Genomic DNA, 18,407 nt, shown 5'->3' with positions numbered 1-18,407 from the left:
ATATATACGAATATTATATACATATTTTGGGGCGCAAGGCTGGTACTCTACCACTTGGAGCCACATCTCTACTTCTTGATTGTTAATGGAGTTGAGAGTCTCATGGACTTTCTTAATGTGTGCTGGCTTCGAACCTTGACTCAAACATCGCAGCCTCCTATTAGTAGCTAGGATTACAGATATGAGTCACCAGTACCTGACTTCCAACAGTGTTTTCAAATATTCTGATCTGAAAAATCTCCACATTAAAATCTTTTAAACTAAAATTTCATTACTTTTAAGTACCTGCTATAAACTTAAGAAAGAATAATGGATTTATCTTTCTTGGTAAAGAAATAAGAATAATTTACATATTAGTCTATTGGTTATCAGTTAAAAAAGTGTATCACTTTACTTTGTCAAAAACATTTGTCTATTAATTATCAGTTTAAAAGGTATATCACTTTACTTTGTTAAACCGCATGGAGGAAAAATGGCTAGTAGTAAACATTATCACCAGCAACTTATATTTATAAAGAATTTTATAAAGTGAAATAAGTTCAAGTTACCACCATTATAAATTTATGAAGTAGTGAAAACAAATTACCATATAATTACCATCCAAGTTCATACTGATTAATAAGTACATTTCTAAGAAAAACAAGGTTTTTGAAAAGGATGACCATACTTAGAATTCAAAAAGTACTCTTTTTCTCATGAGTCCTGCTGAGATGGATAAACTGCCACTCACATTAGGTACAGTGGCTTGTCTGTAATCACGGCTACCCAGGAAGATTGAGCAAAAGCATTAGTTAAGGCTTGGTCTCAAACCATGAGACAAGTTGTGTCAGTTCATACCTAGCATCCCAGCTACAAAGAAGTCCATGAGAAGGAAGGCCAGTCCCAGGCAACAACACAAGATACTATTCAACAATAAGTAAAGTGACAAAGTCTGAAGGGATGGCTTGTGTTGACTGCCTGACTAGAAAGCATCAAGTGTTGAGTGTTAAGTCCCAATACCAGTAATGATAACAACTGTCCAATAGGTGATAACAAAAACTTCCAAAGTTCCTTCAGTTACAGGGGTGTCTTTAGAGACTGGAAATCCCCAGTTTCTAAACACAAGCTCACTCTGGACTCCACAGGAAGAATATCTGTGGTGGTCACCCAACTTCCACTCTAAAAAACTGCCAGGGCTCCCCTGACTTTCCAAATGCACTAAGTAAAATTGGTCCAGTCATTGTGAGACCCAAACAAAAGGTAAAAAATGAGAGGAATGCGTTTTATTCCTCACTCTCAGCAACTCCTTTCTGAAAATCTTTTAATAAAAATCTTATGATCTGAATTTGATTATTTGAAATAGGAAAGGGAAGGGGGAAAACAAGATGATTGAGAGTGGGTGGGGGAGGGAAATGGGGACAAAACATGAGAAAGCGTATCAATGTATGAGAAGTAATGCACCTACTATCTGGCGAATGTAACCGTAACCCCTCTATACATTACAATAAAATATAAATAAATACTAATAAACATTTTATGATCTCTATAAAAATTCTGAAAAATATCTCCAAATTATCATATGGTGTGAAAGAATACAATCTGTGTGGCTTCATCACATTAGGATACATCAATAAATTAAACTTACAAGACACTATCACAAGATAATTGATACACTGATAATAGAGAAATATCGAAATTGTTACTCTAGAACTAAAGGATTCCTTTTACCATTAAAGAAATTGCATGCCTAGACATCTCTAGCCATAAAAGAAATACAAATCAAAACAACTCTAAGATTCCATCTCACTCCAGTTAGAATGGCCATGATTAAGAAATCTAAAAACAGCAGATGCTGGCAGGGATGTGGCCAGGAGGGATCACTACTACACTGTTGATGAGAGTGCAAACTCGTTCAACCACTATGGAAAGCAGCAGTATGGCAGTTTCTCAAAAGACTAAACATAGAGCTCCCCTAGGACCCAGCAATTCCACTACTTGGCATTTATCCAACCATCCAGAAACAAGGACATACTAAATCCACTAGCACAACGATGTTCATTGCAGCACTATTTACCATAGCAAAGATATGGAACCAACCCAGATGCCCCTCAGTTAATGAGTGGATCAACAAGATGTGGTATTTATACACAATAGAATTCTATGCTGCTGTCAGAAAGAATGACATTGCCCCATTTGTAAGAAAATGGAAAGACTTAGAAAAAAATCATAGTAAGTGAAGTAAGCCAGACTCAAAGGAACATAGGCTCAATGGTTTCCCTCATTTGTCAAAATCAATAGAAACCTTGGGCTCTTCTAGCAGAGATTTGCAATAGAGCAAAACCTAGATACATAAGGTCTGTATACAGTATGATGCTAAATGAAAGGACCTCTAGGATATAGAAACAAAAGCCATAGAATGAGTGATTGCTGTCCTTAATGTGCTATGTTATCTCTCATCTCTTTTGCTGTCCCTTGGTTATCTCATATTGTTACAGTATTTCACCTGGTTATTTGATATATTGTATATATGCGTACTTGGTTATTTGAAGTCCGACAGGAAAGGGGGGAAAACAAGGTGACGGGCGGGGGTAGGGGGAGGGAAATGGGGACCAAGACATGAGAAAGGGTATCAATGTTTGTGAAGTAATGCACCCTCTATCTGGTGAACACAATGTAACCCTTTTATTAATTACAATATATATAAAAATATATGAAGAAGAAGAAGAAGAAGAAGAAGAAGAAGAAGAAGAAGAAGAAGAAGAAGAGGAGGAGGAAGAGGAGGAGGAGGAGGAGGAGGAGGAGGAGGAGGAGGAGGAGGAGGAGGAGGAGGAGGAGGAGGGGGAAGAGGAGGAGGAGGAGGGGGAGGGGGAAGAGGAAGGAGGAGGAAGAAATTGCATGCCCTGGAGTGCATTCTAAATTATTCACAAGACCTAGTAATTATTTTCAGAACCTGTCAATAATTAATTTTCCTACCTTAATGCATTTCAACTGAATCTCTCTAAATTTCCATATTCAAGAAAAATGTTTATAAAATATAATAAATACAAGTATAAAAATTTGATAAAGTTTTAGCAAAGTTAGATATAAGATAAACACTGGGAGCTCAGGTCTATAAGTGTGACATATTGTTTTCATTCTATTTCTGGCTTCTCTCTAGAGAACAGTTAATGTAGAGATCACATCTCTAGAGCTCATCTCTCTAGCTTGACCCTTCCTTATTTCTTACATATCCATTCTGATATTGTGCACCTTCATAACATACTTTTTAATACTGTAATTGCAAAGATTGGAAAAGAGGTAGATTTAGTTCTTTTGACAATAGAGGTGAATTCTAGGGTGATTATATTTAAGGGAATTACTAGCTATCCACATAAGTGGAAGCATCACCTTGACAATAAAATTAAATTAAAAATAAATAAATATAAAAAGTTTAATAATTTATCACTCAAAAAATAAAATTTAACAGTAAAATTCTGCCTGTCATCTGTGGCACACCTTTATATGGTAAAAGACTTAAAAGTAAAATAAAACACATAAAAATGTCAGCACGTGCCTAACACATAAATAATATACTTCTTATTGTTTACAATAAACATATTATTCAACTGTCTAGTATATGTTTGACACTGATTGCATTCACTGATTGCATTTGTCATCTAATATGGTGAAAATTAAAGTGTGCTGGGACATATGAACCTTTAAATGAACATAATTAATAAAGCGCATTCATGAACACTCATCGCAAACAACCATATATAATTATGTCCTTAAGAATTAAAAGCCTTAATCTCATCATTATTTCTTGAGAGTAATATGTAAGAATTTGATTAATAAACTCTAAATACTGATTAAGCCATCTACTTGTCTCTGGATTCAATTCTCGATAACTCACTGTAAGTGAACATCATTAACTCTAATGGTCATTGCTGAAAATATATGTGACTGTTCTTAATATCTTGGCTATCATCATTAGCATATTATACAATTCCTCCCCCAGGCTTTAGTGATTTGATTTTGTTTTGGCAAAATGGAGAAGTATTTAGCATAATGTGATTACAGCTCATACTTGAAATAATGAGGTTCTCCTTATTTTCCAAAGTTCCATGCTATACTATATACATAGCACAGCTATGAAAAAATTAAAACATAAAAATATCTAAGTACACTATTTACTAAGGTGGAAATTAATGAATATTCCTATTTTGAAAAATGAACAATAATCTCTCTATATAGCCTAGTTCCTGAAAACATGAAAAAGTGCAATTGACAAAATCTATGTACCAAACTTAAAACCAGTTACTTTAACCTAGATGGCAAAGGAGTACTTTTTTTCTGTATTATTACAAGATACATTTTACTTGCTTAACTTTGATTAAATATAAAAAGAATACCGCTCAGTGCCCCAATTTCAAGATAAGAAGCCTTTAGTGTCTACTTATCATATTTGGGGAAGTTAGGTATTCTAATTCTTACAACACTTAAAGACAAACAACAGTATCTTCATTTTTCAGACTGAGAAAAACAAAAGCAGATCCAGAACCGGTCTCAACTACCATTCCCTAAGCCATATAGCAGACACTAAGTAGACCCTGTCTGACTCTAAAGTATGATTACACAATATTCCTTCAATAAGCCTATCTTGATATGTTCACAGAATAATCTCACAACTGCAAATATCAAAGGACTAAGTACTATATGGCCTTGTACTTTAATGAGACACTATATCTTTTTTATGTTTCTTTTTAATTCTAAAGGTGATATCCAAAGGGATTATTAATTATATAAGTCACTTCAAACATAGTGTCAAACATAGTGTCTAGTGAGTATCATTGCTGAATTAGGTCTCCCTTTGTTCCACCATTTTTGTGATTTTCCTTTTTCTCCCCTAATCACATACAAGACAAAAGGTAGAGAAATCAAAAACAGAGACAAAAGGGAAAAATCAGAAGAAAAAAAGAACCACAAACAGTATAATAAAAAGAAAACCTCTTGTTTTCATTTCTTGGAGTTAAATTCCATAAGCAGCAACATTTTCTATGATCATATGCACATAATTACTGAGCCCTTGTGATCCTCTCCTAAGAATATCCTCCTTTGGTCTCCCTGTGTGAATGCTTTAGAGTCCTGACCAAAGTATAATATTTTGTCTTTTACTATTCATAAAGTTTACATGTAGATTTATAGGCACATTCTAATTATTACAAGTGAGGAAAATCATGCACCCTATGTTTCTTTTGGTCTGGCTTACTTCATTTAATATAATTTTTTCAAATCTTTCTATTTCCATATGAATAGGGCAATGAGACACTACCTCTTGAAAAAGTGGTGAGACCTAATAAACTGACATGCATATAATACTGGGTGACTAGGTCAAAGTGGACAGTCACAACATTCCCTTCACCATTAATCTGTGGGCACTCAGCAGCATTGCTTGGATGAATGACATCAGTCTCTAGTGAAATATAAATATATCATTGCCTCCTAGTATTAAAATGTGTTTGCCGGGACTGTGTGAAGGTACTTTCATCTATTTCATGCAAAGAATAAGCCATGAAACATTTTTCTTCATTTAGTGCACATATACCATTGTAAGCTCTAAGCTGTATTATTCCATTTGTCACAAAGAAAACCTATAAACTGGTGTTTTGCAGGTCCGTCATACAACAAAAGAGATCACTGGCAAATTTGGCAGTTAGTTGCCTCTGATTCCCAGAAGAAGCCACATGCTGACAATGATACAAATTGCCTTAGAAAACTACTTCTAAATAGAAGATATCAGACCAGAACATAAACCCAAATGAAGTGGATAACTTTACATGCTTCCCTAATCATCTTCATTCACAATGAAGAAACTGACTGATTTTTGTATAGTGAGAATTGGTGTCAAATTAATCACATTTGTTAGATCATTTTTTGTGGTATATAATAGGCTTTTTTTTTTTTTTGGCTAGTCCTGGCGCTTGCACTTGGGGCCTGAGCACTGTCCTTGGGCTTTCCTCAAGGCTAACACTCTACCACATCAACCACAGTACCACTTCTGGATTTTTCTGTGTATGTGGTATTGAGGAATCAACCCCAGGGCTTCTTCAAGAATGCTAGGCAAGCACTCTACCACTAGGCCACACTCCCGACCCCCTATTATAGGCTTTTATGCCAGAATCTATATTATGGTTCCATACTCATAAAATAATTAATTTAAAATGCTTTGGACTCCAAAGAGAACTTTTCAGAGATTACATCTAGTTGATTGAGCCACTCAATCAGAAATAAAACACAAAATTAGTTGGCCCATTTTCTATTAGTCAAACTTATGCACATACACACATTCAAAAAGTTTTACTACTAATGAGCCACTAATTCATACAAAAACAAATGCTTCTATTGTATTTGACCTAGTCTGCAATTCATAAATTGTGAATAAAAATTATAAAATATCTGAAATAGGATAGGAAAGGGGGAATACAAGATGAGGGGATCAGGGGAGGGAAACTGGGACAAAAACATGAGAAGGGGTATCAATGTATGTGAAGTAATGCACCTTCTATCTGGCAAATATAATGTAAACCTTCTATTAGTTATAATAAAAAGGAATATAAAATAAAAAATTATAAAATATACAATTTAAGTATATAGTTATGAATGAAAAATTAGGATAATCTCCATTTATTAATTCATCTACTTATCCAAAGAAATAAATGTTAAAAATCAATTATTAATAAAATAATTCATTAGGTACTGAATATTTAGGTACTAAATATTTAAGTCTATTAATCAATAATTGTTTTTAATTGCAACTATTAAAAATACCAACTAAAACTGCAAGTTTTAAAATAATTTAAAAACTTAGGAACCCACGTACATAAAAGATTTTGATGTCTTTTCAATATTTATTACACTAAAGTCTGACCATTTAATTGGTTAAATGTTATCAATGTTTCTGCAATTCAAAATCCTAAACATTTTGACAAATGTGCAAGATCATTAGTTGTACTGAAATTTCTTGGAGACACTATGAAATGTGTTCTCAATGGGATATTAATTAATTCAGAAATAAGTTTCTGTTGATTACCCTCGAGCTAGACATAAATGTTAATAGAAGATCACTGCTTAAGAGATGATGAGATGTTTTTAAATAAAATGGACTGGAAAACTGGTTTTTGTCTTTATTTTTTTAATGCCTCAATTGCCTGGCAATCACAGGGTTCTTTATTTTTTCTTTTCTTTTAATTGTATTTTATTGTCAAGATGATATATACAGGGGTTACAGTAACATTCATCAGGTAGTGGGTACATTATTTCTTGAACATTGATACCCATTCCCATGTGTTTACTTCATCTATTGCCAACATAGTTAAAAAGTAAAAGCAAGATTCTTAATTTACTCCATTGTATAAATTTCAGGAATAATGTGAAGAAAAACTATAGAATTACTCATACCATGGTGGTCAATTTTACTACAGACATCAGAAAAAGGTTCTCATAGGAAATGTCACTTAAGCAAACCAGTAGTTTTCATATAGCAAAAGTGGTATAGGTAAAACTAGGAAGATAGGTTGGGGAGATAAAGCATGCCAGGTCTATGGGAAGCTCTGAGGCTGGAGAAGGCATAAAAACAGATGAGGCTGAAGGTAGGTGACTGTAAATGGAATGAACAGGTATGGGAAAGCCCTTGCTATATGAACTCTTAAATATGTGTGTATGTATTTGCAGAGTAATGTGCAGAGGGTTGCTGTTATATAAGTTAGGTATTGAATACATTTTTAACAGTGTCACCTCTTCCCTTGTTCTCTCCCAGTTTTTTCCCTCATCCTCACCTGGTGAGTGTCACTGCTGCAATTTTTTAACCTTTAGTCCCATCCTCTCAAAAACAGATTAACAAAACAAAAACAAACAGCAACAAATTATTTTTTTTGCCAGTCCTGGGCTTGAGCTCAGAGCCTGAGCCCTGTCCTTGGACTTTCTCAAGACTAAAGTTCTACCACTTGAGCCTCAACACCACTTCTGGCTTTTTTCTATGTATGCGGTACTGAGGAATCGAACCCGGATCTTCATGCATGCTAGGCAAGCACTCTATCACTAGGCTAAACTCCTGGCCCAACAAATTTTTTAAAATACCCTCTTCTTTCTGCTTCCTGGAGTTGAATAGATATTATTTTATATGCACATAGCTATTGAATCTTTGTAATCCTCTGCCAAGAATATCCTCCTTTGGTCTCACTGTGTCAATGTCTGGAGACCTGTATAATTTATCATATCCCAGTGTATTTTTTATCTTGTAATATTGAGTGTGTTTACTTGCAGATTGATAGGCATATTTTAGTTACCACAAATAAGAGAAATCAAGCAGTCTGTTTCTTTGGGTTTGACTTACTTCACTTAATATACAGAAATACAAATACAAAGAACGTTGAGATTCTACCTTACTAGAGTTAAAATGGACATTATCAAAAAAGTAATAATAACAAATACCAGTAGGATGTGGCCAAAAGGAACTCTACTACACTACTGATAAGAATGTAAACTTGTTCAACCACTCTGGAAAGCAGTACAGAGGGGTTCCTCAAAGTTGAAACATTAGAGCTTCCCTATGATCCAGCAATTCTACTTCTGGGCATTTATCCAATATAACACAAACGAGGCACAAGCATATTCACCACAGCATTGATTATCATAGCCAAGATACAGAATCAGATGCCCCTCACTGGGTAAATGGGTCACAAAAATCTGGTATGTCTACAAAATGCAATTCTACTCTTCCATCAGAGAGAATGATTTTGTACCATAGAAACTCATAAATCAAAACTGAAGCTCTGATCTTTGTCCTGGGTGGCAGAGGAATGTAGTACAAGTCTTCAAAGTGTGCTGGCAATGAGAAGGAAGGGTTTGGGCAGGAGTTGGTAAAATGTTATGGCATCAAATATGGCTTTAATTGTACAAAGCCTTTACTTTACCAAGATGCTTAATCCCATGTAATTACAGGGATATTTTCCTACTACACTAATTGCAGAGAGAGTTATTCTTAAATTTCAAAATCCTTTCATGTATGCAGGGATATGAACTACATTTACTGTCACAGAATTATTACACACAGATTACTTCTTACTTTCTAATTTATCAATCATTTTATCATGACAACTTTTGTACAGTTTTAAGATCTTCAGAATTTCTATCATTACTAATTATGATAAAAAGAAATCATGTATCATGTAACCTTAACCTATACGTGAGTCTTGACCCCCAGAGGAAACTAGCTAAGTCCCTTCTCACCTAACTACAAGATTCTCTCCCCATTTCCCTGCCACAGAGCCTCCTAGATCAAGGTGATTTGCATGAGTCCTGCTCTTTCCTGAGATTTATGTATCAGTTCTGTACCTGCCCTTAAAATGCCTCAAAAAAGGTAAACCCTTCCACACAAAGGAACAGAGGGCATCCATGCCTGAATCTAGTCGCCTCCCACAGCTCCTGTCTTCTTACACTATTCTGGGTACAATACTTGCATGTACTGACCATACAATGTCCTTCTTCCTGTAAACTTGAGTAACTATTATAAACTACTGCCATGTCCATCTGTCCAATGCTGTGATCCCTATATTCATCCATCTCTAGAAACTTGAGGCACAATCTATCCACCACAAAGGACATGAGCAGGCAGTCATTAAACTAACAATTGGAGAAAGAAAACAGCCTGGGAAAATATGTTTGAAAGTGATGAAGTGCTTTACAAATATAAATGAGACCTCTATATTAAGCAAAGTTTCCCTATTTTCACTTTTAAAGTACCCTGCACTGCTTTATAGATAAGATAATTGAGGCCAACACAATAAACTTGTTTCTTTCTAATGGTTGTTTCTCCCAAGATCATACAATTACTAAGCATTAAAGCTGGGATTTAAAATGTTTTGTTTGTCTGAACCCCAGGCCTTTATTGCTTCTATTCTGCCATTTTGCTATCATGTACCCCTCCCCCACACTCCTTCAAGAACAAAATGCAATAAATGATTACTATTTCTATTTAAAGGAATATAAAAAATCAAGAAATGATTTTCTTAAAAATAATTTGTCATTATTCTCCTACTATCCACCCAGAATCGTAGGAAAATAACCATATACAAAGCTTTTAGGCCTAGTTCCTCCATCACTGTCATCTTCTGACAGGTACAAATAAAAGATCTAACACATGAAAGGTCTAACACACACACACACACACACACACACAATAACACAACACATGAAAGGTCTAACACACACATACACACACACAATAACACAACACATGAAAGGTCTAACACACACACACAATAACACAACACATGAAAGGTCTAACACACACACACACATACACAATAACACAATACATGGTTATGATTGCTGCCTACTCCACACAGCCTTGTGAAATTGCTAATTTTCATATAAAGAAGAGGAGGTTTTTCTCTACTCAATCAACACAGAGTGCATGTGCACCAAAAAGAAAGTGTAGTCATAATATTTTAACTGGGAAACCACAGATTATGCTGTTACTGTTATAATGTTTAAATGTGTTCATGACAACATTTATTTAGCACCTAACTTGGCCAATGTCTTGGGAAGATGTTTCAAAAAGCAAAGTCTAGTGTGTTAAGAAAGTACTGACAAGTGAACATGATCATTACTCACGTGTGCCAGGGTCTGAAGTGTGGACTGTTAGGCCAAGGGAGGGTCCAGAATGCAGTGCTGGGACAATTCTGTGGCCAGCTTCAATCTGGAAAATAAAAGATGACCACGTTATCTTACACTAGAAAATTAAATGCAGACATTGCTCATAGTATCAGGAATCAAAAGCAAGCTTGTGCTTCTTCTAAACTTTCATGTTTATTGTGACATTTACATTCCACATATGCTTGTATAAAACTAAATGGCAATATAAAGTATTTAGTCATGATTAGTCAGAATTAACAACAATTCAAAACCCAAGTTAGCAAAGTAGAGAAGCTCTTTCTTCTCAAAAGTCAGCTATGCCTTCTATAACTGTACACACACACACACACACACACACACACACACACACACACCACAAGTGCACGCATTTTGCCTTTCTAAATTCATACTACTCAGGCAATTTTCCAAATAAGAAAAATTGTAGAAAGAGGAGGAAGCACTGGATTTTATTTAAGTCACCAGCATCTACTGAGTGTCTAATGTCTACTTGGAACCTGGTGCACTTTGAACATATATGTTAACTCAAATGTACACCATCTCTCAAATATGCCCCATGGTTAGCAAGAAGCAGAGATCTGCCTACCATTTTATTCTTACTGTTTTGATTATGGAACTTCCGTTCACTGGTAAACATTTGTGTCTTTCCACATGCGAACTGGCTGCTTCATCACCAGATGGAAAGCTCATTGAAGAAAGAACTCCTTCCTATCTGCTCCATGCACAGCTGTACACCCTGCCCTCCATAGGGACCTTCTGTGTTGAATATGTACTATAATATAAAGAGGTTTCCCATACAACTCTCAGCAGCAATGATTCATCAGAACTCAACAATTAAGCATAAAGCTGTATTCTTTGGGGGTATAGTTTATTACAGCACAAAGAGACTATTACTAGCAAACCAAAAAAAAGCCTCCTATGTCAGAGTCCAGAGACCAAGCACAGTTTCTGTTATCCTCTCCCAGTGGACTAGCACAGACCATACTTAATTTCCCCAGCCATGATGTATGACAACCGACATCAAACACTGTCAGCCAGAGAAGTTTACTTGAGCCCTCTTGTCCAGGGGTCTTGCCCTTGTTAATCAAATAGGAATAAAACTCCTATGAAACTGACATTATCAAGTCAATCTCTAGCCTCTTCTAAGGCCAAAGTGATACGGCAATGACCCCATCAGCCTCAAGTGTGAGTCAATACTTCATTGCACAGAGTCAATACTTCAATGCTAAGAGAATGCAAGGTGAGGGATTTTACGCAAACAGAGTACAACAACACCATAAAACAGGAGATGGAGCCTCATTCTGAAAATATGAGAAAATATCCCTGTGGACACTGGTAGATACCCAGATCTGGAACATAAATGGGGGTTAACAAAAGACAGAGGTTTATAAATGGAGGCCAGAGGGTTAGAAGTCTGGCCTAGTGGTAGAGTGCTTGCCTAATATGCGCCAAGACCCGGATTTGATTCCTCAGTACAACATACACAGAAAAAAGCCAGACGTGGTGCTGTGACTCAAGTGGTAGAGCTCTACCTTGAGGAAGCCAAAGGACAGTGCTCAGGTCCTCAGTTAAACCCAGGACTGGCAAAGATAAATAAATAAATAAGGCCAGATGTATAAAGAGATAGGAAAAGAGAGGTGGCAGAGGCATGCAAAGTGAATAAACAACATATGAAGATCTGGAGACACAAATTTTCTAAATGTATGCATTTAAATTCATCTTTCAACTCTTAGGTGCATCCTTTTGTCTTTTATATCAAGAAAAAAACAACTCCTTACTTTGGCCGATGCATTTTAAATTCCAATCTTAGTCTTATGCTGCTGTTTATCTAATCAAATATATTTATTGAGAGTTACTATGTATTAAACATAACACAGAATACTGTCAATATAACAATAACCTCAGTTCTCACTATTAATGGGGCATTTTATCTAAAACGAATTGGCGCTGTTTTACAAGTTGGGATTATAAAAGAAAGGAAAACTATAAATTGGAGGAATAGGCTAAGTCATTAAGATTATAATGATCTAAAAGGAGTTAGACAGGTAACAGACAGAGGATAGGAAGAAGACAATGGACAGCAGTACTGGAAAAGCTTCATTGCAGCTTATGAAAGGAACTGGTCGGGGAAACTTGAAGTGCTCCAGGAGTAGAAAGGAAATTAATACTCCTGGACAGTCACCAAAAGAAATGGTGAGGGAGACATCTCATGGTAGAAGGCCTTCTGGAAGAAGGAAAGGAAGAATCCTTAGTTCTTAATGCAAAGTGAGGGTTACAGAGGGAGTTCTGTGTAAGAACAGCTGTAAGTTTAAGAATATCTGTGAGATAAATTTCTGTCCTGAACATGGTGTTTTCTCATCATCCAATACGGCACACAGACACATGCATGTACATGAACACTCTCTCCCTCCCAGACTCTGTCTCTGTCTCTGTCTCTGTCTCTGTCTCCCTCCCTCCTGTCTCTGACTCTGTCTCTCTCTCGCTCTCTCTCTCTGCCTCTGTCTCTCTCCCTCCCTCCTGTCTCTGTCTCTGTCTGTCTGTCTGTCTCTCTCTCTCTCTCTCTCTGTCTCTGTCTCTGTCTCTCTGTCCCTGTCTCTCTCTCTCTCTGTCTGTCTCTCTCTCTCTCTCTCTCTCTCTCTCTCTCTCTCTCTCTCTCTCTCTCTCTCTCTCTCTCTCTCTCTCTCTTTCCCTTTCTCTCTCTCTCTGAGTGATTTTGTGCCTTTCCAAGAGCAGACTAGTGCTGTATGACTCCCACCAGCTATGAGACAAGAAGAGGCTCTGCATTTACTTAAGAAGCGGCAGAACCCAGGAGTGATATAATCAAGTCTCCATCACTGGTAACCTTGTAAGTCCAAGATTCAGACTTCCTAATGCTACATTTTCCAACACTTAGTTTTGAATCCATTAGTGTAAAATGTGATAATATTCTCTCTCTCCCTCCTCTCTCTCTCTCTCTCTCTCTCTCTCTCTCTCTCTCTCTCTCTCTCTCTCTCTCTCTCTCTCTCATCAGATAGATAGATAAATAGATACATACATACATACATACATAAATACATATGGTAAGTATATATACAGTGAATTTATTTTAAAACACACAGAACATAACGGTTGAGGTGCTTGCACTCAAAATGCAAAGCCTTTCAAAATGACATAGTAATGAATTAAATTCTGTATGTTCTCTCAGAAGGAGAAGCAAGAAGTGTCCCTAATAAAGGGAAAAGTTTAAACGGCATAGAGAAAACATTATCATCAGTTTCTCTCCTTTGGCTGTGTAGTTGAGTAGGATGAGAACTCCTATCCCTCTGACAGATTTCCTATTTTGCACCATGCTACAATTACTCCCCTAGTTAAACAGTGATTTTAAAAAATAAAACAAAGAGAGAAAAAAATAAAGCAGAAGAGCACACTTTCTTATTAGCATGTTTATTTATCCACAGACTAAATAAGTAGTTTCTGAGCATACAACAATGAGGAAGCAGTCCTTAATGTCATGACCAGTTCCTGCTACATGACAGACATTTCCCATACAACTTATATGCTAGATCTAACATCCAAGGAACTTATTGAGATAGTGCCTAGACTAGTTCTGGGATCTGAAGCAAGCCACTTAATTTCTAAGTGCAATGCATTTAGAAATTGGCTAAATCTTTTTTCTTTTTTTTTTTCTTTCTTTTTTTGGTGGGGGTCAGTCATGGGGCTTGAACTTGGCCTGGGCATTGTCCCTGTGCATTTCAGCTCAAGGCTACCACCAAACCCCTTGAGCCACAGCACCACTTTCTGTTTTCTTCTGGTTAATTGGTCACGGTCATTAGTGCCTGGGCTAGCTTTAAACCACGTTCCCCAGATCTCAGCCTCTTGAGTAGCTAGGATTAGAGGTATGCACCACTGTGCCTGGGTAAAAATTGGCTAAATCTTTAGTGAGCACTAACTAAGCATTATGCAAACTAGTGGTATGTAACAGAAAACAATCTCTGATAGCCTAGAGTTCACACTGTAGTGGGCTTTCTAAATAATTACAGTTCAATAAAGTGTACTTTACAAAACCTATATATATATATATATATTCATATTATAGATTGCAAACATAAATGTACCTACATAGGAATGTATGTACATATGGAATATATTTTTATATTATAGGTTGCACAAAATACATATACATAAATTCCTTCACCTGCATAGGAATGTATATACATATGGAACGTATTATTATTTGGTGGGGGGTCATAGGGCTTGAATTTGGCCTGGGTACTGTCCCTGAGCTCTTCAGCTACCGCCCTACCCTTTAGCCCAGCTCCACTTCCCATTTTCTAGAGGTTAATTAGAGAAAAGAGTCTCAGATCCTTTTGAACCCAGGCTGGCTTTGAACCTTGATCCTCAGATCTCAACCTCCTGAGTAGCTAGGATTACAGGCATGAGCTACCGGCCTGGCTGGAATATATTATTTTTGTTAATATTAATAATGTAGGCTTGAGAAAGTTGATTTCGTGAAAGTAGTTTGCTAATAGACATTATGTACAATCTGAAAAAATATTGAGTAAAAACTACTTTCAAAGCAATCGAAACTATACATTCTAACAAGTATACCACAGGCACAATAAAACTGACACAAAGCAAAAGAAATCAATTTTGTTATTTTTAAATGATACCTACTGTGTAAGAAGACCTCATTCCTTTTATCTAAGAAAGTGCTCTTGCCATTCAGTCACAGAATCAAGACCTAGTTTACTGGTAACTGGCTCTCTGAACAAAAGAAAAGCCAAGAATCAAGTTAATTAGACTTCATGGGGATTAGGACATTAAAATAAGAAGAAAGAATTCAGTCTTAGGACAAGAAGTATGCCTAGTAAGTGTCACTGAATATTTAAAAAAGATCCAAGGGAACGGAATTGTGTTCAGGAAAAGACACACAATTTGCATGGATTTCTTTTTGTAAAAGAAAGGATTTCTTTTTGCAATGGGAAAAAACATTATATAACATAAAGTAGAAAAAAAAAATGGGTTGCCAGTCTTGAGGCTTGAATTGAGGGCCTGGGCCCTGTCCCTAAGGTTCGGTTCTACCACTTGAGCCACAGGGCCACTTCTTGCTTTTTCTGAGTAGGTCGTTGAAGTTAAGAATCTCACAGATTTTTCTGCTCAGGCTGGCGTGGAACTTCCATCCACAGATCCTCAGATGTCAGACTCCTGAGTGGCTAGGATTATGTGAGTCACCAGCATCCAGAAAATAGATAATCTTTAAGTCAGTTTCCTAATCATAAAGTGCAACTTAGAGGGATTGTTTTAAAGAATAGAAGTCAAATTCCTGATTGTAAGCAAGAACTAGAATTTCCCATTTTCCTTGTGGAATTATCACCACAGGTCTTCACAGAACAGTGTTTGGATAAATTGACATTTGTAAATTCTAATACACACTTTAATAATTGCAAAGCATAAACAAGCTATGTTTAGTCAATAATTATGTGAAGGCGTCACACAATATACCAATATTTTATAAATAAGCCAAGTATGTCTACTCTAATATCATCTGACATGAAGCTGGGATACATTTTGACTGTGGGACTTCCTCATACTCCTTCTTGATATCTTGGTAATCAGTTTTCTTCCTTTAGAACTCAATTTTCTTACAGAGTGGCCACCTCTATTACTGCAAAAAATGTAAATAAATCAAGCTTCTCTTCTGTGTATATTTCTCTAATGCCTTTCTCTACACTTGGAACCAACCCATATTCCACACAAGGAACTTCAAGACAATTTAAGATGTAGTTTCTGCAGCACTTTCTAATTCAAACTAACTCTAGATACTTGTATCCCCTATGTATCTACTAGGCTGGTCTTTCTATTGTGTGGACCAAATGTGTCTGTTCTTCAGGATCTTTGCATTTGCTTTTGCCTTTGATAGGAATGCCCTACCCTAAGATTTTGCTGGTGTGTGTGTGTGTGTGTGTGTGTGTGTGTGTGTGTGTGTGTGTGTGTGTGTTCACTCATCTAATTCTTTTACAAGGAATTTTTTCAGGAACCAATCCAAAAAATTTGCTATTCCTACAGTCCAGTACCCCCCTTATTCAGTATAGTCAGACATCTATCACTGTTCTCAACTACTGTCTTCAAACATTTGTTTAACTATTGATTTGCCATCTGTTTAACAAGTCAGATTTCCCAGGCCCATTAATGTCTGTTTAAATATTTAGTTGTTTACAAATCAAGCTACAAACCTGCTAAACAAAATATATTCTACTTTGTTAAAAGAGATAAGCAGGTGAGTAAATAAAAGGCCAAATTCAAGTTCAGAACTTTTTACTCCTTGGTGTTCTCTTCTGGTGTGTAACTACATGGGAGGGAACCCCTGTCCATGGTTTACTCTTCCTTCCTCCTAGGGCCACTTTCTTACACAGAAAGCAGGTTCATATTCACCTTGAAAAACGGCAGCTCATTCACTCATGCTGTAACTGCAGTCTCTACTCCAAGAAAACAGCCATGCCCCCAGCCACTCTCCAGTGCCCAACTGTGACACACTCTTTCATCCAGCATCCTGTAATAATTTGATTATTCTGACTGCTACAACAACATACAAGAGAACTACCATCACAGTTCCAGAGGCATGTTACCCAAGATGATGACACTGCTAAATGTAAGGTCTGATGAGGGGTTCTGCTAGTTCAGAGTTGGAATCTCCTTGTGCCCTTGCATGGCACAAAGAAGCTCTAGTGGGCCATTTTCATATGAACATTAATCTCATTCATAAGGACTTCCTGCTCTTCACCTAACAATTCTCAAATGCCCCTTCACTAACATCATTACAGATCAACATGAATTTTGGAGGAAAACAATTCACACCATGGTACATAGTTCACATAAATGAATTTTTCAGACTTACCCCAAAGATCACTGTCTCAAGAACATTTTCGGATGCCACAGGCTCAGAACATAATTCACTGACCAACAGTGTGTTGCTTTATACGACAGCACTTATTATAGTTAAAATTGTGTATATAATTTGTATGATTGATTTTTTTTGGTCAGTCCTGGGCCTTGGGCTCAGGGCCTAAGCACTGTCTTTGGGCTTTGTCAAGTCTAGAGCTCTACCACTTGAGCCACAACACCACTTCTAGCTTTTTCTATGTATGTAGTACCAATGAATCGAACACTGGTCTTCGTGCATGCTAGGTAAGCACTCTACCACTAGGCCAAACTCCTGGCCCCAAGTATATGATTGTTTTAATCCTAGCTCGCTTCACCTCCACAATCACCAACTGCCTAACTACAGGCTCAGGGGACAGAACGGACACACTGCACTCCCTCACTTACATTAAAAACATTTTAATACACAGTTGGTACTTAATAAGCATTGCTTGGGTCGAGTAATTTGCATCCTGGAAATATTTATGTAAAAAATAATGTGTTCTTGGCCGGGAGTTTGGCCTAGTGGTTAAAGTGCTTGCCTAGCACGCATGAAGACCCGGGTTCGATTCCTCGGTACCACATACATGGAAAAAAGCCGGAAGTGGTGCTGAGGCTCAAGTGGTAGAGCTCTAGCCTTGAGAAAGTCCAAGGACAGTGCTCAGGCCCTGAGCTCAAGGCCCAGGACTGGCAAAAAAAAATAATGTGTTCTTAATTTTTCATACCACAAATAAGAAACTAAAGTTTAAATTGAGTTTGGAATCTAACCTCCATTTTCTAATACCAAGTCTCCACAAACTCAGGTCATGTCTGCAAAAATCCATTTCACCTTTGCATCA

At 36.7% G+C, this 18,407-nt stretch overlaps 1 long non-coding RNA gene across 7 annotated transcripts in view; it reads right to left on the bottom strand.

Annotated features, from left to right (window-relative positions):
- Window positions 1-18,407, bottom strand: part of LOC150044548 (uncharacterized) — a 604,944-nt gene that overhangs the window by 499,568 nt on the left and 86,969 nt on the right. For 5 of the 7 annotated variants that reach the window (XR_016533087.1, XR_016533092.1, XR_016533090.1 and 2 more), the window contains exons 2-3: window positions 15,325-15,414; window positions 10,633-10,717 (exon numbers count right to left, since the gene is read on the bottom strand). This is a non-coding gene — a long non-coding RNA (uncharacterized LOC150044548). The remainder of the gene's footprint in view (window positions 1-10,632; window positions 10,718-15,324; window positions 15,415-18,407) is intronic. The other 2 variants (XR_016533089.1, XR_016533091.1) reach the window with 1 other exon arrangement.

Source organism: Megascapheus bottae, chromosome 29 (genome assembly GCF_031878675.1).
Source record: "Megascapheus bottae isolate mThoBot1 chromosome 29, mThoBot2.hap1, whole genome shotgun sequence".
NCBI lineage: Eukaryota > Metazoa > Chordata > Mammalia > Rodentia > Geomyidae > Megascapheus > Megascapheus bottae.
The sequence above is the reverse complement of the archived record's forward strand: the minus strand, read 5'-3'. Positions and strand labels throughout refer to the sequence as shown.